Here is a 25,048-nt window from a genome sequence, read left to right as displayed (position 1 = left end):
AAATGAATAAAACTAAAAAAAAAAAAAGACCGTACCCTTTTATGTAATGATGTTTACTTTGAATTTATATTAGTTCACACAAACACTCCATCTATGCTTTTGTTCCGGCCCTCTGGTCCAGTTTAAGAACCCATTGTGGCCCTCGAGTCAAAAAGTTTGCCCACCCCTGGTTTAACTTGATTGTGTTGGTAGTCTTTATCAAGGGGCAGGTAGGATTTTGTTTCTATAGTTTTGTAATGCTTTTTGTACCCATCCTAGATTAATGGTGTAAGATAATAGCTGAAGGGTTTCCTTATATACTAGTACTAGAGGCCCAGTCACAAAAATTTGTGCACTCGGCGGAGGGGGAGGGGTCCCTCAGCCTGGCCTGTGCCCTCTTGCAGTCTGGGACCCCTCGGGGGATGACCACCTGCTGGCTTAGGCCCGCTCCCTGGGGGATTAGGCCTAAGCTGGCATTCAGAAATCCCTCTGGCAGCCCGGGAGCCCTCAGGGGATGTCCACTTGCCAGCGGGAGCAGGCATACGCTGCATTCGGACATCCTTAGCGCCGCTGAGGAGGCAGGAGAGGCTCCTACCACCACTGCTGTACTGGCAGCCGTCAGCCTGGCTTATGGCTGAGCAGAGCTCCCCCTGTGGGAGTGCACTGACCACCAGGGGGCAGCTCCTGCATTGAGCATCTGCCCCCTGGTGGTCAGTGTGTGTTATAGTGACCAGTCATTCCCAGTCGTTCTGCTGTTAGGGTCAATTTGCATATTACCCTTTTATTATATAGGAGTGCCTGGCCAGCCTGGGTGAGAGGCTGTTGCCTGTTTTCAGGCTGGCCATGGCCCCCAGCCACCCAAGCTCCCAGTGGAGGCTGGCTGGAAGCAGGTATCTGGGATTTATTTATCTTCTATAATTGAAACTTTGTTGCCTTGAGCTGAGGCCACAGCCGGCCAGGGCAGGCAGGAAGCTTGGCTTCCTCCATTGCTGGGCAACCAAGCCTCCTGCTTGCTTCAGCTCCGTGGCTGCCGGCCACTACCTTATTTGGGTTAATTTGCATATAGTCACTCTGATCAGCTGGTGGGCGTGGCTTAGGGCATAGCGGAGGTGCAGTCAATTTGCATATTTTTCTTTTATTAGATTAGATATGAAAGATGCAAATGATACAAGATGATTTTTGTGATAGTTCCATGCCACAACCTTTTATGGCAAGGGTTTAGGATCTGAAGAAGGGGCCGATGCACAAATGAAAATACTATACAAGAAACATGAATTATTAAGTGGTAAGGGCCAGGTGGAGACCTCTCTCTAGGAGAGGCACCCTGAAACCTGGCCTTGTCCGCTTTTTATTCAATTTTAGATACACATCTTGCCCTCAGTAAAGCACAGCAAACAGGTAGCAGACCGTCCATCTCTAAGGTCAATAAAGATCAGTAAAAATCGGTAAGGTTCAGTAAACATTTACTTTGAGGCTATTAGGTCAGGAAATTGCTTTGAGCCATTGCTATCTCTACAGACCAATGGTGCTTAGTGTTGGCCCTGCCAATGCTCATCCATCGGCCTTCCATGTTCCTTGATGCACTCTCATGATAGTATCAACAGTGGATGGCTTCCCGCAGTGCCATCATCCAGAATCTGTAATTACTGACTTGTGATTATTGCTATACAACTTTGACTTCATTTGTGGGTTGACTTCAGTCCTGAGCTCTCATCTTTCACCACACACACCCAATCATCACCACACCTGCCTTTGCTGTTAACTAGTTTTGTGGTCCTAGAAAGTTCATCTGACCTCCATGGACCTTAATTTCCTGGTTGTAAAATGAAGAGGTGAAGTTTAATGATTTTTAAAGTACTTTCAACCATAACTTTCTAAGGAAGATAAATCTTGGTAAGTCTGACACAGAGTATCAGATGAAAGTGTGAGCACATTTTTTAATTCATTTTTCTCAATCATGTGCATCACAAACATTAGAAAAAAACATCATTCATTTACTTTTCCTTTGAGGGATAAAGCAGATAAACAATAAGCCAAGCATTTACAATTTTAAGATCCTAAGCATTTGAGATGTTTGCTAATATTCAGGTCATATCTTTTAGCCTCCTCTCATTCATTTTAGCCTTGCACTTATTTCTACATTCACCTCTTCCAGGACCAGTAGGTTTTCCAAATATCCCTTTGGCAAAAACTCTCAGGGAACCCACTGATGAAGCTCTCAAATCAAAGCTGAACAGCCTTCTCATGCTATTAAAAGTAGCCTTAGCAAGGAGGAAAATAATCTTATTTCCTGTTCAAAATATTACATACAGAGATGTCACTGACAGATTTAACTACTACAGAGTTAGTTTTACTTTAAAATAATAACTATTAGCACCAGGAGATTGCTTACTGATTGGGTCACAAGTGGGAACAGGTCTTCTTGTCTAGACAGGGATATCTGCCTCCAATGTACATCCTAAGAACAAAGGCCTGTGACTGAACAATCCATTTCTGAAATCTAACAGATCCCCATCATTTATTCTCTTTTAGCATTATAAGGAAGGGACACTAAAAAAGGGTGAGAAGAGTGCAAATCTTCTGCACCAAGTCGTGTTGGGGTTGGGGATAGGAAGAAGTGTGGAAATCACCTATACATATAAAAGCCTAAGAGACAATTACGACTGAATGACTGGTTGACCAGTCGCTATGACATGCACTGACCACAAGGGAGCAGACGCTCAATGCAGGAGCTGCCCCCGGTGGTCGGTGCGCTCCTACAGCCAACCTCCTGTGGTCAGCTGATGGCCTCCGCATCCAGCATCTGTTCCTTCCTCACCTGCCCCGGCTATCATCGCCTCCTCTCCCGACCCCACCAGTGTCTTCAGGTCCCAGGCTGGGGCAGGGAACCGGGAGGGTCGGTGGGTGGTGGCGGCAGACATGGCCCCTTTCCCATGGGGGCTGAGGGCTGGTTCCCTCCCCCTGGCCAGCAGGCCCCAATCAGCCTGCGGTTCCTCCCCCTGTCCCTCCCTCCAGCCAGCAGGCCCCGATCAGCCAGGTCCTGATCAACCCTGATTGCTGGCCAGGCCTAGGTACCCCACCTGTACACGAATTCATGTACTGGGCCTCTAGTTAAATATAATTGACTGTGTTTACACCAGTTAAAAAAAAAGGACAGACAGGAAAATAGATACAGTTCCTCCCTCCCTTCTGGAATAGACTTTTTATTAACAGCCACTGAACACAACAAAATTACTCTTCTCTACAATCAGTATTCAGTGACAATTTTAGAGATTCCTTTAAAATTTCAAAAGATATCTATTAGTCTATAATTTGTAAAACACTAGGGCTGTGTTGTCAACAATAGCCACCAGCTACATAAGGAAGTTCAACAAATGAAATGCAGTTTGTCCAAACTGAGGTATAATCTAAGTGTCAAATACATACAGCTTTCAAAGCCTTGGTACAAACAAAATGAAAAATATATCATTAATAAATTTTAAATTGCTTATATCTCAAAATTATATATCTTAGATTAAATGATGTCTTCTATGAAAATTAATTTTATCTTTTTTTTCCTTTTTAAAAATATGTTTATTAGAAAAATTTAAATTACATATATGGCTCACATTTGTATTTCTTGAGGCAGCACTAAATTTCATTAAAGAAAATAAATGTGTGTAAAAAAAAAAGTAAATGGCAAGTTAAATAAGCCAAGCATGTAAAGTGAAACATACATAAAGAAATACAGAAAGTTACTCAGTTTAAATCTCTTGACAAACTACCAATTTCTTTCTTAAATATGCTTACTATATCTTGCAGTGAGACTCATATCTTGAATGGTAGAGAAAAAATGAAAGTAGAGTTTGAATTTGTCAACACTTGGGTGATCAAACTTATTCTGAGAACGTAATCCTCGGCGGGGGGGGGGGGGGGGAGGGGGGGATAAAATGTTACAGAATTAGTAATCTTTAAGCTAGAATCAAGGACTTGTTATTTTCATAACTAATTAATGAATTAAAATTGAATAAAGCTGATATAATTGTTACTGCACCCTAACCTTTTCAAAGTATTGTTGCTTACATTATAAACTCTTAGATTATGCTTCAAAGAAGTTCCTCTGTTTGAAATATCTATTCCTATGATCATCCATTTAATATGACATTACAATAATTGTCATATTATCTTTATTTGTGAATTTTCATAATACATCAAAAGAAGTTTTAGAAATTGAACACCAGTAATAGACCTCTAGTAAAAAGCACATATCTTTTAACAAGAGATGTGTAATGCTGTTTTATCTAAACTGATTCTATGTGATGTTTTAGAAACTGAATTGAGAATTCATATATTCACAATGGACTTTGTTTTATGGTTATTTTGTGAAGAAAATTGTTAAATAAAATCTTATTTTAGAGTATAAAATCTATTTTGCTTGGTATAAAAGAGAATAGTTAATTACATATTTGAGAGCATTGTACAGGCCCTAGAAATTTAATTCTCAATACCTTGATATAAAAGTCATAGTCTATCTTTCTCTTCAAAAAGTATTTGTCTTTGTTTACTTGTTTTCCTCCTATAGACTGAATGTTTCCCCCAATCCCACCACCCTGACGATTCAAATGTGGAAACACAATGTTATGCTGTTTGTTGGTGGGTTCTTTGGGAGGTGATTAGGACACAAGGGTGGAGCCCTGAAGAATGAGATTAATGCCCTTATTAAAAGAGACCCCGTCTGCCATGTGAGAATACAGGGAAAAGCTTGCTGTCTATGTATCAGAAAATAGGGCCTCAAATATGCTTGTATCTTGATCTTGGACTTAGCCTCCAGAACTGTAAAAAATAAATGTTTGTTGTTTATGTCATGCAATCTATGGTATTCTGTTATAGCAGCCCAAATGGACTAAAACAATCCCCTTGCTAATTGAAAATCTATAACTTATACTTGAAACCTATATAATTTTATTAACCAATGTAACACAATAAATTCTATTTAAAAATTAAAAAGGAAAAACAATCCATAAGTAATGAAATCCATAGCCAAATATCGCCATAAGAGAAATTCAAGACCCATAAAGAAGGTTAGTCATCAGCTGAAGATTTTTTCTAAGAAGAGAAAGGATAAATAATGTTATTAGTAAGTAGAATGTATACTTTAGTGGTATATTTAGCTAAGAAAGAATAATCTGATGTTTATAGTTCTAAGTTGTTTAATTTCTATACCAAAGCTATGAAATTAATTTTACCATAGTTGAAAAATAGAAATGAGAAAATTTCATGAACTACATTTTTTGACAGCGGAGTAATAACTTATCCTCTTAAAATCTTAAAAACTTAAGTAAGCACTTCTTTTAAAACTAAAACCAGTAACCAAAAAAGGTGCATTTTTGTTTACTTTATTGTTTGAGCATTGCCTATTAAAACATAATCACAAACAATACTTGTTTTGTTGATACTGCAAGTCTTATACATAGCTAGGAATTAGTATTTTATCTCAATGTTTACATAAATCAAGATAGTAGAGTCTAATAATCCAGTAAGAGTAAGAAATCAGTATTAAATTTGTAACAAAATTAAAGTGTTTTTCCACATGTAATAGTCATGTTTATTTATTGAGAAAACAAATTTCTTTCTAATTCTTAGGACAGAGTAGTAAAGCCAGTTATATATCATTGGCTTTCTTCAGTAAGAGTATCTCATTGCTGATGCTTCTTTTTTTAGCCTTCAGCCATTTGTTTAGACTTGGCCTCTTTTCCATGCTACATAGCAGTATTGAAGCTATAAAATAATGTAGAGACAATTTTAAATGTAGTAAAATATGCATTTCTGATGTTGCTATTCATTTATTTATTTATTCATTCTAAAAATATTTTCAAGAATCTCTTTGTACCCCAAACTATGCAAAGCATTGTAGATGCAGAGATAAACAACATGGGGGTATACAGAGATAAATATATCAGTAGAGTTAACTATAATGTTATATATTATAAGTTATCCTGATATATCTTTATATAGAGAAAACCTACTATTGTAAAAGCTTTTTCTTTCTCATAATGAAAGCTGTCCAGAGAGGAAGATAGCATGGTGCCTAGAGCGGTTAAATGAAGAGGCAGTGTTTGGGACAGAGGACTACTGGAGCTTAAAATGTGTGCATGAAGGGAGGAAAGGTGAATGATGAAAACAGATATAATTTTTCATTCTCTATTTGCTTCACATACAAAATTTGGCCTTCCTCACTTAATTATGAGTTCTACAGTGGTTAACAATGTTATTTTAAATATTAAATTATATACTCTTCACAGAACAAGGCTATCTGTATTTTATATTGATTTGACATCTCTCCGATATAATTGACAGATCTTTATGATATTTTGTATTCTCTTCAAATATGGGTATTGGGTAGGATTTTGTTGATGACATTTATACCAAAAAGTATTATCACCTTTTGTATAAAAAGTGAGTGAATGTTCCAAATTCTCAACCTTTAAACATTTAGCCACATTTTGAGATCAATATTGCAATGAAACTGTGTAACACTAGCTCAAAAGAAACTCCCCATGTTTCCCTACCCAGTATTGTCTGCCTTCATAATATCCCGAGGTAGAAATCTTTGTCTTGGATTTAGCTTCAGTTTGAAGAAGGTATTTCTTATGCTATAGAGACTTGTAACTTGTACAGATCTGACAGAAGACTATTGTGGTAAAAATGAAACAGAGAGAATATGTCAATCCCAAGAAATTTTAATATAAAGCCTTCTCCAGCCATTTACTAAATGAGCTATTTTCAGCATGCTGAGAAGGTAGAGATTATTTGGTTGCCATTTATTTATATGGAGAAAGAAAAGGAAATTTATTTGCCACTGTTTTGACCCTTGGCTTTTTAATTTTCAGCCAGCTAAGTAAATGAAATGATGTACTGGAAATTAGGACTTTCAATTTAAATATGATATGTTTTTATAACCTTAGTATTCTTAAATTCTGAAAATACATATTGAAATATCTCCTTTTTGAATTTCTATTGTGACTTTTGAATTCCTGTGGAATTAGGGAATGATGTACCTATATCAGTGTTAAAAATAGTATGATGGTATTACTGAATTTAGTAAAAGAAAAATAATTTAAACTGTTTTCAGCTTTCAACAGTGTTTCAGGTAAAGTAAAATTATTCTGACTAGTAAATGTTTTGACTATATTTCTCATATGTATGATATACCAAAAATTACATTATGAATGTTTAGAGGTGGTTAAAGAACTGCTCAAAGTTGGCCATAATATGTCTAGATGATATGAAGCAGATAGGTTCTGTTTGCTATCAAATTGACTTTCTACCACTAGAGAAGAATTTAGCAAGAAATTCTTGAGTATTTGTAAATGTCCTCATAGCTTTCATTTATTTCTACTGAAAGTCTAGATACTAAAAAAAGTCATTCTATCTAATTATCATTAACTTCATCATGCTAAGATTGTAACTTTATTTACCATCAGGTGTGGAAGCTCCTGTCTGAACCAAAAAACTGAATCCCTATTTTAGGATAGAGGGGCACCAGCATTGAAAGTTGAGAACATGATGCTTGCTTGCCCTTCCTCCTCTCTGAACAGTATAGATCAGGAAACTCAGACCAAATGAAAGTAATGGGAAGAACCTAGGGTGGAAAGGTATAGTTCTTTCAGTTCTGGCACTTAAATTTCTGTCATTCACTATCTTTTATCATTTCTTAAATGCAAATGAAAGATTAAGGTGAATACAATTAGCTGTAATTTTGTATGAATTATTTAATCTCATAATCAAACCATTCCTAGTTCAATATAAGCAGCTCTAGAGGGACAGTCTTGGTTCTGCTGCTAGGAAAGCAGATATACAATTTTGATGCCAGGGGAGCATGAGGATTGAGAGTTGTTGGTTTATTGTCCATAGGACTGCCTGAATCATGTTGTGATAGTTTTGGTATGTGTGTGTGTATGTATGGGGGTGGGGTGGGGGTGCGGATAAAAATCGTTGCTGGTGCTGGCATAGGAAACTTAATAGAAATTGAACTCTTTCTATATACTAGGCTTATTGTAGAATTTGCCATGGACTTTGTAATTAGATTACAAACTCCTAAACATTATGTTCACATCTTGTGATAATTAGAGATAACTACTGAAAAAATTTTAGAGACAATCCCTAATCTTCAGAAATTTATAATTTGATGAAATGCAGTTTGGGTATGTATTTATCCTTTGTAACAAAGCTATACTGTTACAGGTACCTCTCACAGACACCAGAGAGGTGTTATCAGACAGACACCCACCCCCCCCACCACCACCCAGAGTTGAAGTTGGAAGGAGAGGGCTGTCCCCTCCTTGGTTCTTTTTCCCTCCCCTCTCCTTCCCTCCCCTCCCCTCCCCTTTCCTCCCCTTCCCTTCCCTCTATTCCCCTTTCCTCCCCTTCCCTTCCCATATGAATGAATTCAAAGGAGTGACTCCAGATGATTGTATTGTGAGAAAGCGAATTTATTAAAGAAGCAAGGCAAACAAATCTACTAAACTACATCTGAGCTGGGGCTCAACTGGGCTTTCCCAACTAGTTTGGGAAAAGTGAGTCTGATGGGGTTCCAAGGGGTTATATATCCTTTTGCCTATATGTTTCAAAATTCCTCTGCTAGGTATCCCAGTACAAATTAATTCTCAAGGCCTCCCCTTTTACTTTGTTTTGGCTTTCCTAGAATTTATGGGAAGCCCCTGGCAATTTTATCTTGATAAGCCCTGAAACTGCTGGCTTTTCTATTTAGGGAGTGAAATAAAACTGCCTCCACACACACCTTTTTTCCTTTCCCCAAATGGTGACTTCTTTGTTTAGTGAGACAGGCTCTTCCCTTTTTCCTTTCCCCCTCCTGCCTTAGGAGGTTCAGGGTGATTTACACTATGTATACATAATTGGGGAGAAGAGGCATTTAAACTCCTCTTCTCTCCCTCTTCCCTTCCCCCTCCTTTTCTTCATTCTTTTAATTAGTGAGGAGGAGTATTTAGCCATTTGCTCTCAAGTGTCCTTCATTGGGGAAGATAATGGCTTGTGATTCACAAATTCCCCAAACTGTTTGGACTTGTTTAAATTTATTGTCTCAGTTTCCCTATTCCTCTTGCTTAGTAATTTTCCTAGCTTCTCACTATCTTGTAACAATACTAAGTATTGAGAATTCAAATAAAAATGTACAAATTGCTTTAGCCTATTAGGTGGTATATGTTGTTGGGTATATACCACCTATTCATAATAACATAAGAGAACAAAACTTTGAATCTACTTTTAAAGTGTTTCAATTTTATATGAGTAGTGAATAATACTTATCCTCTGTATAGAGATGAAAAGTGATTTTAAAAGATTAGTATTCCATATGTATGTATTCTGGCATCAATGTTTTCTTGCATGAGTCCAACATTGGTATTTTTCCTAATATTTGGACATCATCAATAGTTTTATATTCAAGGAAACAATTTCCTTGAGATTAATTTACCATTTTCTCTTATATTTTTCATCAGACATGTATATCTTGATTGCACAAAAAGCAAGGCAGAGGGAAGAATGTTATTATCTTCATTTTTAAAGCAATATTGGTAACATTAAAAAGTACTGAAGACCTTATTTGCCACTTCCAGGTCTTATCTCTCTTTCATTGACTCTTGTGGAATTGGACTACATTTCTCTGAAATGCTTTTTCCTGGCAACTACTTGAAATACTCTGCCTCTGTGCTCCTTGTAAAGAGGCATTTTCCAAGACAAACTTGATTTTTTATAGCTTCTAAGCACTAACATCTAACCTGGACTGAGGCAGCCTTCTCAGCCTACACTCAGACAACACAGTGAAACTCCTAGCAACCTGCCTGAACTATTTCACATTACATTAAGACAGTGATTATCAATCATTGTGCAGTAAGAATTTTAAAACATGCAAAACCTATTTAGTCAGGGGCACTGACTTCTTTTCCCTTAGATTGTCAAATAAAAAAAATGACAACAGCCCACACAATAGACATTGGTATGAATGAGTCAAAAGTATACCTTTTTCTTTTTTTTTTGTCAGATAGGTATAAAATATATATTTTATGGTGAGTTGCAGAATTTTAATAATTAGTTTGTATCATGAGATGAAAAAAGTTGAAAATTGCTACATTAAGAAGAAACAGAAGCAGCTAATTTTGTAATTTCTGGAAATAAAGACAAGAATGTAAAGTGTCCTTATTGTTGAGATTAATGACTTCAGCGGAAGTCATTTTCTGTTTTTCTGTGGAACTTATATGAGTAATTAATGCCTGATTAAATGGGTCCATAAGCCTTAAGAATGTTCAACAGTTAATTAAATTGAGTAAACATTCATTGACATGTCAGTACCAAGTACTGGTGCTAGGGATTGAGTGCTGAAAAAAGATAAACCCTTCTAAAATAACTCACTGTAACCCATTATTAAAATGCAGGAGAGAAAGGAATAAGTATAATTATAAATGTATATTCAAAGTATAACACCAGTACTGAGAAAAACAATAATTGACTCTAGGAATGACCAAGAGAATTAGAAGCTGAATGGGAAGACCAAGAAAATTCACTGTGAGAAAATGAGAAGTGGATAATTACAGGCAAAATTATCAGCAAATGCAAACCTACAACAGTAAGAAATGCACAGACATGGTCAGAACATTCTGAATATTAGTTTGTATGCCTGAAGTGTAGATATGCATGGCTGGGGAAAGGAAGATCATGGTAAAGTATCTTAGGGTTTCATAGGTCTTGCATAAACCTGGGTCTTTTTTCTGGAGACTATGAAATACTAGTACAGACTTTTAAGTCAGAAAGAGACACAGTTAAATTTGCATTTTGCAAGGCCCAACATTTCAACATTATCTACACTAATAAAAGAGAAACATGGTAATTAGCATACGACTGCTACTGTTTTCATTGGCTAATCAGTGAGTACATGCAAATTAACTGTCAGCCAAGATGGCGGCCGGCAGCCAGGCAGCTGGAAGCGAACATGAGGCTTGCTTGCTGCAGTGAAGGAGGACTCCAACGTTCCCCGCCTGCGCTGCCGGACTCTGAGCTACAACTCTAAGAAACTATGTTGCAAACATAGAAGATAAACAAAACTCCAGAAACCGGCTTTCAGTCAGCCGGGCTTTAGCAACATTGTATCGATGTTTTCAGCAGCGAGGCCTCAGAGCTAAAGCTGGCCCAGAATATAAAAAAAAAAAGAAAACAAGGAGCGGTTGGAAGCTTCAGTCACTCGCCAGACGGAAAACAGCCCTCAGCCCCTCACCCAGACTGGCCAGGCACCCCAGTGGGGACCCCCACCCTGATCCAGGACACCCTTCAGGGCAAACCAGCCGGCCCCTACCCATGCACCAGGCCTCCATCCTATATAGTAAAAGGGTAATATGTCTCCCGGCACCGGGATCAGCGTGACAGGGGGCAGCGCCCAAACTCCCTGATCACCCTGCGGCTCTGTGAGTGACAGGAGGTGGGGCCACAACCTCCTTATCTGCCCTTCTCTGTTCATGACAGGGGAAGGGGCCCCAACCCCCTGATCAGCCCTGCTCTGTGCCTGATAGGGGGGAGCTCCCCAATCCTCTGATTGCCCTACGGCTCTATGTTTGACAGGGTGCAGCGCACCAACCCCCTGATCGGCCCTGCTCTGTGGGTGACAGGGGGCAGTGCCCCAACCCCCTGATCAGCCCTGCTCTCTGCATGACAGGGGGTGGCACCGCAACCTCCCCATCAACCCTGCCTTGAGTGTGACAGGGGGTGGCGCCACAACCCCCCAATCGGCCCTACCCCGAGCGTGACTGAGGGTGGCATTGCAACCTCCCAATCCGCCCTGCTCTGTGCATGACGAGGCGGTGCCCCAACTCCCCAATCGGCCCTCCTCTGAGCCTGACCAGGGGCTGCACCTAGGGATTGGGCCACCCGGGAGCAGGCCTAAGCCAGCAGGTCGTTATCTCCCGAGGGGTCCCAGACTGCGAGAGGGCACAGGCCGGGCTGGGGGACCCCTCTCCCCGCCCAGTGCACAAATTTTTGTGCACCGGGCCTCTAGTGGTATATAAGTTAGAAAGACTCAGGCTAATAGCTTGGGCAGAAAATAAACCTATTTTTTCTAGTATAGGCCTGTGAACATGATATCTGATATTATGTTAATATTTCATGTTAATCTGAATAAGAAGTGGTATTGCAATAAAATAAGGAGAGGGATATGAGAGAAAGAGGCTGACTTGATAACAGATTGAGGTAAATCATAGTGAATATGCTTGTGACACCAGCAAAATAAGGACATTTTAAAACAGCTTTATTGAGGTACAATTGACAGACAACAAACTGTACATACTTAAAGTGAATACTTTGGTAACATTTTGTATGTGCATACCTTTAAAATATCACCACAATTAATATAGTGAATATATCTGTCGCCACCACAAGTTTCCTTTGCCCTTTAATATGCTCTCTTTGCACACCCTGCCCTTTCCAAGACAACTGCTGGTCTGCTTTCTGTCACTGTAGATCAGTTTGCAGTTTCTAGAGTTTATATAAATGGAATTATACAACATGTACTCTTCTTACCTCTGGCTTTTTTTATTCATAATTACTTTGAGATTCAACAATGTGTGTGTCTATTAATAGTTCCTTCTTTTTTATTGCCAAGCAATTTTTCCTAGTATATCGATTCACTGTTTGATGGAAATTTGAATTTTTCTTGTTTTTGGCTGTCACATCAAACCTATTATTACATTTGCATACAAAACTTTGAATAGACACATGCCATCTTTTCTTTTGGACAAATGTCTGGATTGAAATGAGTCTATTTTATGATAAGTATAGGTTTAATTTAAAATATATAGACTGCAAATTGTTTACAAAATGATTGAATGTTATAGGCACCTCTCACTGGCACCAGAGAGGTGTTACCACACAGCCCCAAGCCAGCCAGCGGAAGAGGGCTGTCCCAAAGCTTGAATTTATATGAGAGACCTTGATTGCGTTGTGAAAACCCAATCTATTAAAGCATGCACCTTTATTGAAAAAGCAAAGCTAGCAAACCTATACATCTGGATTTTGAAGCACAGATGGGCTCTCAGCTAATCTGAAGAGTAAGCTGTGTGGAGGTCTGAGGCATTAATATACCCTCCTGTCTATAGGTCTCAAAATTCCTCTGCTGAATATTTTGGTGCAGATTAATTCTCAAGGTCCCCTTTTTTTACTTTACTAGAGGCCCGGTGCACAAACATTTGTGCACTCGGGGGGTGGGGAAGGGGTCCCCCAGCCCGGCCTGTGCCCTCTCGCAGTCTGGGACCCCTCGGGAGATAACGACCTGCTGGCTTAGGCCTGCTCCAGGGTGGCAGAGGGCAGGCCCAATCCCTAGGTGCAGCCCCTGGTCAGGCTCAGAACAGGGCCGATTGGGGAGTTGGGGCGCCGCCCCATCATGCACAGAGCAGGGCGGATCGGGAGGTTGCGATGCCACCCTCAGTCACACTCAGGGTAGGGCTGATTGGGGGGTTGGGGCACCGCCCGTTGTCACACTCAAGGCAGGGTTGATGGGGAGGTTGCGGCACCACAGCTGTCACACACAGAGCAGGGCCGATCAGGGGGTTGGGGAGCTGCCCCCTGTCACTCACAGAGCAGGGCCAATCAGGGGGTTGGGGCGCTGCCCCCTGTCACTCACAGAGCAGGGCCCATCGGGGGGGTGGGACTCCGTACCCTGTCATGCACAGAGCAGGGCCCATCAGGAGGTTGGGGAGCTCCCCCATGTCACTGACAGAGCAGGGCCGATCAGGGGCTTGAGGAGCTCCCCCCTGTCACTCACAGAGTAGGGCCGATAAAGGAGTAGGGGGACTGCCCCCTGTCACACACAGAGCAGGGCGGATCAGGGGGTTGGGGCACTGCACCCTGTCACACTCAGGGCAGGGCCAATGGGGAGGTTATGGCTCTACCCTGTCACACACAGAGCAAGGACCATGGAGGGGGGTTCGGGCGCCACCCTCTATCATCCACAGAGCAGGGCCGATCAGGGGGTTGGGGTGCTGCCACTGTCATACTTGGGGCAGGGCCGATGGAGAGGTTATGGCTCTACCCTGTCACACACAGAGCAGGGCCGATAAGTGGGTTGGCGCGCTGCACCCTGTCAAACACAGAGCCGCAGGGCAATCAGGGATTTGGGGAGCTCCCCCTTATCAGGCACAGTGCAGGGCTGATCAGGGGGTTGGGGCGACTTCCCCTGTCATGAACAGAGAAGGGCGGATAGGGAGGTTGTGGCCCCGCCCACTGTCACTCACAGAGCCGCAGGGTGATCAGGGGGTTTGGGCGCTGCCCCTTGTCACGCTGATCCTGGTGCCTAGAGCCTCACTGCTCCGCTGATCCCCGTGCCGGGAGGCATATTACCCTTTTACTATATAGGATAGAGGCCTGGTGCATGGGTTTGGGGCCAGCTGGTTTGCCCTGAAGGGTGTCCTGGATCAGGGTGGAGGTCCCCACTGGGGTGCCTGGCCGGTCTGGGTGAGGGGCTGAGGGCTGTTTTCCGTCTGACGAGTGACTGAAGCTTCCAACCGCTCCTTGTTTTCTTTTCTTTTTTTTTTTTTATTCTGGGCCAGCTTTAGCTCTGAGGCTTCGCTGCTGAAAACATCGATGCAATGTTGCGGTCCGACTGGCTTTCAGTCCGGCTGGTTTCTGGGGTTTTGTTTAGCTTCTCATTTGCAACATAGTACATAGTTGCTTAGAGTTGTAGCTGAGAGGCTGGCTAGTTAGGCGGGGAACGTTGGAGTCCGCAGTCACTGAAACAAGCAAGCCTCCCTGCTCGCTTCAGTGCATGGCTGCTGGCCGTCATCTTGGCTGACAGTTAATTTGCATAAGGATATGCTGATTAGCCAATGGGAAGGGTAGCGGTCGTACGCTAATTACCATGTTTCTCTTTTATTAGTGTAGATTGTGGCTTTTCCAGAAATCATGAGAAGCACCTGGCAACTTTTTCTTGTGAAGCCTTGAGACTACTGGCTTCTCTGCTTAGGGTAGAAAACTCTCCCTTTTTCCTTTCCCTTTCCCCCCTTCCCATTCTGCATTCTCTCATTAGGCAGTTTTTTTTTTTTTAACCATTTGCTCTAATGTCCTTGCTGGGGAAGATAACAGCTTCTTAGTAACTAGCTGGCTGCAAATTGCCCATACTGTTTGGCCTTGTTTTAACTGTCCTGTCTCAGTTTCCCTGTCCCTGGAATCCTGTAACATTGACCATTTACATTTTGATGGGCAATGTATGAGAGTTCAAGTTTCTCCAAATTCCCACCAATACATATCATGGTTAGTCCTTTTTTTTTTTTAGCCATTTTAATAGGTGTGTAGTGATATCTCATTGTGGTTTTAATTTGCATTTCCCTAATGAGCCTGAAAAGAAACCTCACTCTTCCCAGTCAGAGAACGTTGCAAAAGATGGTAATCCCTGGGGCCCAAAGATGGAACAGAGGAGGCAGGAGCTATAGGCTCCAAGCATGCTGCCGGCAATATGATGGCCCCAGAGAGGGATTGCTGGAAAAGACCAGTGGCAGGTGGTTGCCAAAGACAGGGTGGTTGCCTTTGCTGAGGGTGCCCTTCAGAAGGAACTTGAATCAGGCAGAGTAGACCTAGAAGTAATCCAAATAAACCAAGAAACAGAGATGGGTAGGGTGAAAGAAAGGAAGGAAGGAGGAAACTAAGAAGAAATAAAATAAAAAGAGAAAGCACCCTATATAATAAGAGGGGAATATGCTAATTAGCCATTATGCCCTGAGATGTAACGACCAAGTGCATCACTACCAGATCATGGATCAGCAGGAGGTACAAGTGGACTGTGGAGAGCTACAGGAGGGGGTAGGGCAGCAAGCTATGGGGGAGGGGTGCGAGGGGAGCTACAGGAGGGCGGCAGCAACCTACTGGCACACAGATTCGTGCTCAGGGCTACTAGTGGATAATAAAAACAAAGAACAGAAAGAAGAATAGACAGAAAACATGAAATCATTGAAAGTTTATGCAATTAAAGATGAAAATTTCTATTTTAGCAATTAAAGACTGAAAAATTCTGTAATATAAAGGTATGATTTTTTTCATCCTTAACTTAGTAACTAATTTAAACATGAAAACCATTTTTTTATGGGAAATCTGTTCATTAACGGAATATCATTTGGGGAATGCTGGTGTAGACATGTAGTGAACAGCTGTAATAGCAAAAAAAAAAAAAAGTAAAAACATTGTGAAAATATTCAGATTATTGGTGATTCTTAGGAATACTTTTTGGGTTATTTCAATCCTATGATTAGAACACATTTATAGCCCAATGTTTACATTTTGAAAGACTAGTGTATTACACCCACTCCTGTTCTACTTATATAGTCTTGCCTCGATTATTTACCTATACATGAACCTACTGTGTCTATATTTAATTTTAAAAATTGTACTTGTTAATTTATTAAGCACATGTGTATACTTTCCAATAATAAAAAAAATTATGAAAGCATGTTAGTAAAAAACTTAAATCCAACCTTGTGCTTGGCAAAGGTAGGTGTTCCAAGAGGATTAAATGTTTTGTTTCTTTCTTCTAGGTAACTTAATATAATCTATATGTGTGTATTAGGACAACAGAAACATTTATCTAAGAAAACCTTGAGTGCTTCCAATAAATTTGTTTGCTCAATTGCCCCAGTGTTCCATGCCTAAATGAGATTATAGCCAGGATGTGCAGTTTCTTAGTTCCAGAATTCACCTAGACCATGTGGACCAAAGTACATTTTTTTTTTTTTGCTTTTTTTGTATGAAATGTGTTATTCATACTTGGTCCTTTATAGTTTTTCTTCAATTTGTGAAGACTAATAAGGATATAGCAACTGCTCATTGTATGTATTTTTCATTTCCCATTAGTTTCTTTAACTTCCTTCTATCAAGGCCTCTCAACTATGCTAAATTCTAATACTATAAAGAATATTTTATATGAAAAATAGAAATAAGGTAGTAGGCTATGATTTATTCATAATGTGCTGGTGAGAGAAGCAGAGAAGGATTGCATGTGAGAGGGAGGACCAACTCTTAAACAGAACAGAGCTTATTAAGGATCTATAACAGGGGTCCTCAAACTTTTTAAACAGGGGGCCAGTTCATTGTCCCTCAGACCGTTGGAGGGCCGGACTATAGTTTTAAAAAAAACTATGAACAAATTCCTATGCACACTGCACATATCTTATTTTGAAGTAAAAAAACAAAACGGGAACAAATACAATATTTGTATTTGCATGTGGCCAGGGGGCCGTAGTTTGAGGACCCCTGATCTATAACATACTTAGCCAGTAAACTATGTAGATGTATCAGGAAGAACTCAATTTTGACTTTCAAATACCTGACTTTGAAAAGAATAATATGAAAGTAGTGTGTTAAGAAAAGTTCTTCTTTGAATTATAAAATTTAACTTATTTACAAAGCTTAAATTTTACTTTAATAAATTACTTAAAAAGTAATAGAGAGTCTTCATAATCCTAGTTTGAAGAAATAGAGTGTCATTTTGTTGTATCTGTATTTACTTAACCAATTATTACCAATTTAATTCAATTTATTACATTTCTTTGCAATTATATCCCTTGAAAATTAGGGTATCCAAGTCAAGAGAAAGAGAAATAGTTGCATGAGAAATCATTGTATCTTCAGTCTGTGTAGTGGCACACATTAACTATTGAATTGGTCCTTTAAGGAATCACTCATCTCTACTTTGACTCTCAAATAGATTTTAGTTTATGATAAACAAGATCCTTCTTGAGTACCTAGGAATTGTTTGCTTGCTTACCATCAAGAAACAGTGAGAACAAAGCCTTTCTTAAAATATATCCACATAGGCTAACACTGAAGAAGAAATATTGGGGTGACCAAGTGTTCTGCTTCTAGGATAGGCTTATTTTTTATATTTCATAATTTTTAAAAACATACCATTTTTAATTATTAACAGTATTACAGATTCCCCCATTTCCCACTTCTTTGCATCTGACCACCCAACCGACACCTCACCCAAGGCATTCACCACATTATTGTCAGAGTCCATGGGCTATGCACATAGGTTCTTTGGTTAATCTCTTCCCTCCTCCACTCTCCACTCCCTCTGGTATCTGTCAGTCTATTTCAGTTATCCATGACTCTGAAACTATAGTGGGGCCTTGACTTACGAGTGTCCTGACTAAAGAGTTTTTCGAGATATGAGCCGTCTCTCGCCCTATTTTTTGCTTTGAGTTGCGAGCTAAAATTCGGGTTACGAGCCAGCTTCAGATACCCCACCGCTAGTTGGCGCAGCGAACGTCACAGTGAATGCCACAACATCAGCCCAGCATCACGTGTCTCACTCGTTCACTTTTTGATTTGACATAAGAGTAATTTGAGTTACGAGCTCCATCATGGGACGAATTGAACTCGTAAGTAAAGGCCCCACTGTATTTTGTTAGTTAATTTTGTTCATTAGATTCCATATATGAGTGAGATCATGTGATATTTGTCTTTCTCTTACTGCCTGACTTCACTTAGCATAACAATCTCCAGGTCCATCCATGTTGTCATAAAAGGTAATACATCTTTTTTACAGCTGCATGATATACCATTGTGTAAATGTACCACAGATTTTTTATCCACTCATCTACTGATGAGCACGTTGGCTGTTTCCAGATCTTAGCTATTTTAATTAACACTACTGTGAACATAGGGATGCATATATTCTTTCTGATTGGTGTTCTGGGATTCTTAGGATATATTTCAAGAAGTGACATCAATGGGTCAAAAGGCAGTTTCATTTTTAATTTTTTGAGGAAACTCCATAATGTTTTCCACAGTAGCTGCACCAGTCTGCATGTCCACCAGCTGTATCCTAGGGTTCCCTTTTCTCCACATTCTCACCAGCACTTGTTTGTTGATTTATTGATGGTAGCCATTCTTGCAGGTGTGAGGTGATACCTCAATGTAGTTTTAATTTGTATCTCTCTGTTAATTAGTGAAGTTGAGCATTTTTTCATATGTTATTTGGACATCTGTATTCCTCTTTGGGGAAGTGTTTATCCAGGTCTGTTGCCCATTTTTTATAGGATTGTTTGTCTTGCTGGTGTTCAGTTGTGGTAAGTTCTTGAGATAATTTGGAAATTAACCTCTTATCAGATGTATAATTGCCAAATATGTTCTCCCATACAGTGGGTCCTCTTTTCATTTTGCTGATTTTTTTTCATACACAGAAACTTTTAGTTTGATGTAGTCCCATTTGTTTATTTTTTCCTTTCTTTCTCTTGCCTTAGGACATGTATCAGTAAAAATACTGGTATGTGAGATGTCTGAGATTTTATTGCCAATGTTGTAGGATTTTTATGGGTTGGTGATTTACGTTTGTCTTTTATCCATTTTGAGTTTATTCTTCTTTATGGTATAAGTTTGTGGTCTAATTTCATTTTTTTTGCATGTACCTAATCAATTCTCCAAGCACCATTTACTGAAGAGAACAACTTTACTCCATTGTATTCTCTTGCCTTCATTGTCAAATATTAATTGACCATAATGGCGTGGTTTGATTTCTGGGATCTCATTTCTGTTCCATTGATCTATATGCCTGCTCTTGTGCCAGAACAATGCTATTTTGATTACAATAATTTTGTAGTATAGATTAATATTGTGATCTCTCCAACTTTGTTCTTCTTTCTCAAGATTGCTGAGGTTTTTCAGTGTGATTTTTAGTTCCATATAAATTTTTGGAATATTTGTTGTAGATCTGTGAAATATACTGTTGTTATTTTAATAGAGATTGCATAAAATCTATAAATTGTTTAGATAGTATGGGCATTTTAATTATATTAATTTTTCCACTCCATGAACAAGGTATATGTCTTTACTTATTGTATGTTCCTTAATTTCTTTCAATGTCCTATAGTTTTCCAAGTATAGGTCTTTTATTTTTAATTTAAATTCTTTATTGTTTAAAGTATTACATAAGTCTCCCTTTTCCCCATTGACCTCTCCCCAGCTGCCCCGACGCCCCAGCACATGTCCTCACCCCCCCCGCCACCCTCCCATTCATGCCCTCATCCCCCTGGTGTCGGTGTCCATTGGATATGCTAATATGCATGCATACAAGTCCTTTGGTTGATTTTTTACCCCCTCATCCCCCGCCTTCCCTCATAGGTTAGAAAATCTGCTCGATGCTTATATGACTCTGGTTCTATTTTTGTTCATCAGTTTATGTTGTTCATTATATTCCACAAATGAGTGAGATCATGTGATATTTATCTTTCTCTGACTGGCTTATTTTGCTTAGCATAATACTCTCCAGTTCTACCCATGCTGTTGCAAATGGTAAGAATTCCTTCTTTTTTACAGCAGCATAGTATTCCATTGTGTAGATGTACCACAGTTTTTGAATCCACTCATCTATTGATGGGCACTTAGGCTGTTTCTAAATCTTAGCTATGGTGAATTGTGCTGCTATGAACATAGGGATGCATATATCCATTCTGATTGGTGTTTTTGTTTTCTTGGGATATATTCCTAGAAGTGGGATTACTAGGTCAAGTGGAAGTTCCCTTTTTAATTTCTTTTTTCTTTATTGATTAAGGTATTACATATGTGTCCTTATTTCCCCTTTGCCCCCCACCACCCCACTCATGCCCTCACCACCCTGGTGTCTGTGGTCTGTGTCCATTGGTTATGCTTATATGCATGCATACAAGTATTTTGGTTCATCTTTCCCCCTTACCCCCACACTCCACTACCTTCCCTCTGAGGTTTTTTTTTTTTCTTTATTAATTAAGGAATTACATCTGTCCTTATCCCCCCATTGCCCCCCATCCCCAATCATGCCCTCACCCCCAAGTTGTCTGTGCCCATTAGTTAGGCTTATATGCATGCATACAAGTCTTATGGTTGATCTCTCCCCCTCACACCCACCCTCTTCTACCTTCCCTCTGAGGTTTGATAGTCTGATCGATGCTTCTCTGTCTCTGGATCTGTTTTTGTTCATCAGTTTATGTTGTTCATTATATTCCACAAATGAGTGAGATCATGTGATATTTATCTTTCTCAGACTGGCTTATTTTTCTTAGCATAATGCTCTCCAGTTCCATCCATGCTGTTGCAAATGGTAAAAATTCCTTCTTTTTTACCGCAGCGTAGTCTTCCATTGTGTAGATGTACCAGTTTTTTAATCCACTCATCTGCTGATGGGCATTTAGGCAGTTTCCAATCTTAGCTATGGTGAATTGTGCTGCTATGAACATAGGGGTGCATATATCCTTTCTGACTGGTGTTTTTGTTTTCTTGGGATATATTCCAGAAGTGGGATCACTGGGTCAAATGGGAGTTCCATTTTTAGTTTTTTGAGGAAAGTTCATACTGTCTTACACAGTGCTTGCACCAGTCTGCATTCCCAACAGCAGTGCATGAGGGTTCATTTTTCTTCGCATCCTTGCCAGCACTGGTCATTTGTTAATTTGTTGATGATAACTATTCTGACAGGTGTGAGATGGTACCGCATTGTCGTTTTGATTTGCATCTCTCAGATTATTGTGACCTTGAGCATGTTTTCATATGTCTCTTGGCAGTCCTTATGTACTCTTTTGAAAAATATCTATTTAAGTCTGTTGCCCATTTTTTTATTGGGTTATCTTCCTTTTGTCAAGTTGTATGAGTTCCCCGTAAATGTTGGAGATTAAACCTTTATTGGAGTTAACATAGGCAAATATGTTCTCCCAAGCAATGGGCTTTCTTGTTGTTTTGTTGATGGTTTCTTTCATTGTGCAGAAGCTTTTTATTTTGATGTAGTCCCATTTCTTTCTTTATTTTTTAAATATAAAAGTACAGATTTAATCATATTTAGTTTAAAAAATGGAACATATCTTACATAAGGGTTTTCTAAGTTAGAAATTTTATACATATCTGGCACTACAGAAGATACGCAATTCTTCCACAGTTCATAGAAGAGTAGATGGACAATTTTGATAAAGGATTGAGGAACAATTGAAAAACAGTTTACAAATAAGGAGGGAGAAAATGCTTCAAGAGGCTTGGTCCTCAGAAATTGTCCTGTTGTACAGTTTCATTTGTATCAATGTCATGTTCCTTTTTCAATTTCTTGAACTCTACCACTTGGAAGATGTGCTCAAGGATATGTTTGGCATCTTGTTGGTCCTTTGGTAGTTTATTGGTTACTCCAAGAATGTCACCACATTTCCTGACATAGAATTCCAGATCTTCTTCAGTACACTTATTGGTAATTTGAGCAAGCTGTGACTTCTCAGAGGAGAATGTCTTATCCAGGTCAAACAGCTCCAGTGGAGGAGGTGGAAATTCCCTGAAACTGGGAGGGAAACCCGCTGGCTGACGGGCAGCGGTGTCTCAAACTGAGGTTGGATGGGCTGGAGAGGTTCATGTTTCACATTGAGCTGTTCATAGCCTTGATGACCTTGGAGAGGGAGGTGACATCCAGCCGGTAAATGGACAGGTCAAAGAGGGTGGTGAAGTCCCGTGGGTTCTCATCACCCTCTTGGAGACACACTCAAAGCATCTCTGACAGGGTGGCTGTGTCGGGCAGCATCATGTAGTCAGAAATCTCTGGATCCTCAGCATCAATCTGGTTTAGATGAATGTCTTCTGTTGTAAGCCATTGGAAAACAACATCCATGATTTTGCTATTTTCTTCTTTATCCAAATATTGGTCACTAAACATGTGACATGAGCCAAGCACTGCCAGCTTCCCACCTTGATTCTTCGAGTGATAGAAAGCCAGAATGGGTCTGTTCAGTGGAAAACAGACAGAACCCGTGGACAGAACAGCAACTCCTGGTTTCATGACACTCGGTGTGGCACCAAAAGGATATACAAAGGTGAGAACCTAGGCATTGTTTACACTGCTCTCCTCATCAATGATTCCAGGCACAGCTTTCCCTGCAGCTTCGCTGATCTCCCTATTCAAGACTCCATTGGAAACTAGAGTTTTTTTAGGATGGAAATACTTATAATATCCATTTCTAACCACAGCATCATTATTAACCATGATTCCATATTCTTCCAGGAGAAAGTTAATATTGGTGTCAAATCTGGATTCCCCACCCCTTCCTAGCATCACAAGGATATCTCCAATGCCGTCAATGTATTTCATCAGGACCTCAAACTCAGCTGCAGTAAATTTTTCCCTTGGCCCAGCTGTAATCCACAGTTTCACACCAATTATATTCTCAGATGTGATTTCATCTTTTAAGCTCTGAATCTTCCAATTGCTCCGAAGTCTCTTCTGTATCAATTTATAGCCATTGTTGGTGATAAATACTTCCTTTTTGTATGCATTGAAAAGAATGGTGCTCCGAAGCTCTTTCTCCATGCTTACCTGAGGACTAGTGACCACCATCTTCACCTGATGCCGCCCAGCATCCCAATGCCAGGTATCCAAGGCCTCTTAGCAATGTCGGACTCTTTATTTTCTCTTTAGTTTCCATTGCCCTAGGAGCTGTATCAGTGAAGATATTGCTTCGGCATATATCTGAGATTTTGCTGTCTGTGGATTCCTCTAATATTTTTATGGTTTCCCATCTTATGTTTAAATCCTTTACCCATTTTGAGTTTATTTTTGTGTATGGTATAAGTTGATGGTCTACTTTCATTTTTTTTTTTTTTTGCATGTATCTGTCCAATTTTCCCAACACCATTTATTGAAGAGACTGTCTTGACTCCTTTATATACTCTTGTCTCCTTTGTCAAATATTAATTGAGCATAGTGGTTTGGGTTGATTTCTGGGTTCTCTATTCTATTCAGTTGGTCTATATGTCTGCACTTGTGCCATTACCAGGCTGTTTTGAGAACAGTGGCTTTGTAATACAGCTTGATATCTGGTATTGAGATCCCACCTACTTTGTTCTTCTTTCTCAGGATTGCTGCAGCTATTTGAGGTCTATTTTAATTCCAGATTAATTTTTGGAGCATTCATTCTAGGTCTGTGAAATGTGCTGTTGGTATTTTAATGGGGACTGCATTGGATATATATATGACTTTAGGTAGTATGGACATTTTAATGATGTTGATTCTGCCAATCCATGAACACGGTATTTTCTTCCATCTGTTTATGTCTTCCTCTATCTCTTTTTTCAGTGTCTTGTAGATTTCCAGGTACAGGTATTTGACCTCCTTAGTTAAATTCCTTCCTAGATATCTTTTATTTTTTTGGTGTGATAGTAAGTGGGATTGCTTTTTAAATCCCTCTTCCTGTAAGTTCACTGTTGGTGTATATAAATGACAGAGATTTCTTGGCATTAATTTTGTATCCTGCTACATTGCTGAATTCATTTATTAATTCTAATTTTTTTATTTATTGTCTAAAGTTTTACTTATGTGTTCTTTTTCTTTGATTGATCCCCGCCCCCCCCAGCCATTCCCACCCTGGGAAAGCCCCTCACTGCCAAATGTCTGTGTCCACTAGTTATACTTATATGCATGCATACAAGTCTTTTTGTTGCTCTCTAACCCCCTCCCCCTGCCATTTGTCTTTGGATCTATTCTTGTTCATCAAATTATATTGATCATTATATCCCACATATGAGTGAGGTCATGTGATATTTATCTTTCTCTGACTGGCTTATTTCGCTTATCATAATGCTCTCCAGGTCCATACATGCTTTTGCAAATGGTAAAAGTTTCTTCTTTTCTATACTGGCATAGTATTCCATCGTGTAGATGTACCACAGTTTTTTAAAACACTCAACTGCTGATGGACACTAAGATTGTTTCCAAATCTTAGCTATTGTAAATTATGCTGCTATGAACATCGGGGTGCATATATCCTTTCTGATTGGTGTTTCTAGTTTCTTGGGATATATTCCTAGAAGTGGGATTACTGGGTCAAATGGGAGTTCCATTTACAACTTTTTGAGGAAACTTCATACTGTCTTCCACAGTGGCTGCACCAGTCTGCATTCCCACCAGCAGTGCAGGAGGGTTCCTTTTTCTCCACATTCTTGCCAGCACTTGTCATTTTTTGATTTGTTAATGATAGCCATTCTGACAGGTGTGAGATGGTATCTCAATGTCATTTTGATTTGCATCTCTCAGATGATTAGTGACTTT

General features: G+C 39.7%; 1 protein-coding gene and 1 pseudogene across 2 annotated transcripts in view; one reads left to right on the top strand and one right to left on the bottom strand.

Annotated features, from left to right (window-relative positions):
* TRPC4 (transient receptor potential cation channel subfamily C member 4) overlaps window positions 1-25,048 on the top strand; it is a 362,390-nt gene that overhangs the window by 174,667 nt on the left and 162,675 nt on the right. The gene's annotated exons all lie outside the window — the stretch shown is intronic.
* On the bottom strand, window positions 22,006-23,338 carry LOC139006698 (intraflagellar transport protein 52 homolog pseudogene; annotated as a pseudogene).

Source organism: Myotis yumanensis, unplaced genomic scaffold (genome assembly GCF_028538775.1).
Source record: "Myotis yumanensis isolate MYYU_CA2020_CCGP unplaced genomic scaffold, mMyoYum1.0.hap1 SCAF_3, whole genome shotgun sequence".
Lineage (NCBI taxonomy): Eukaryota > Metazoa > Chordata > Mammalia > Chiroptera > Vespertilionidae > Myotis > Myotis yumanensis.
This window is presented reverse-complemented; position numbering and strand designations above follow the sequence as displayed.